Here is a 980-nt window from a genome sequence, read left to right on the forward strand (position 1 = left end):
CAGGGCACATACCTGAGTTGCAGGTTTGATCTCTGGTAGGGGCACGTACCCCAAGAACAAAACAAAACAAAATAAAACGAAAGAAACTTCTGAATTCCTGGGAAACCTAGCTGACTCTTTCAAGGGTCTGAACATTTCACAGGCCCTTCAAAGTTGGAATCTAAAAGGGCCTTTGGAAAGAAGCCTGACAGAGTTGAATTTCAAGCCTCTGGCCACCGGGAAATCCCTCCAGGAGACAAAGTCCCAACTCCTCAACTTAGGGCAGAGGATTTTTAGTCTTAAGGTCTCCCTCTTAAAGAAAACACCAGTAGGCAGAAAGTCCGTTCTTCCATGCTCTTGGATGGGTAGCAATTGAAGTACATAGTCACTCAATGCACTGACCAGAAGAGCACCCACTGCCCCCACCCTATTTCTCCAGATCAAGCTGCAGCCAAGGTTCTCACCCTAAGGCAAGTGAACTCTGCACAGTGCCAGGTTCTCTACCACCACCCTCCCATGCCAGCCTGGCCTCTCCCAAACAGCTCAAAGCTCTGTACCTTGACCACTGAGTCATAAAACCATCAAACTACACAACAGTACTTCCCAAAACATGATCTGCTTGCGATGGAGTAGCACCCATCACTGTCATGAAGTGTCTAGAATTTCTTCTAAAAAGCAGTTAAAAGAAGCAGGTGCACATTGTGCAAATATTTGATTTCCTCCATATTGGGGAAAGAAGTCCTTTTACCCAATCAAAAACTACAGCCACACCGTATGTAAGGGTTCTATGTTAGGCAAAATATATTTTTAGAAAATGAGGGGGGAAGAAGTTGGCATCCTATTTCTAATCATCACTAGCTCTTTTTAAGGTAGTATCAATAATCCTATAACTTCTAAACGAAGCTTTTCTCTTAAATTACAGCACTCTACTAAATTTAGATAGTTTAAAAGTTAATTTCATGAGCAGCTAAAAATAACTCAAAATAAAGACAAGCATTAAA

This window comes from Miniopterus schreibersii (assembly GCF_964146895.1).
Source record: "Miniopterus schreibersii genome assembly, chromosome: 3".
NCBI lineage: Eukaryota > Metazoa > Chordata > Mammalia > Chiroptera > Miniopteridae > Miniopterus > Miniopterus schreibersii.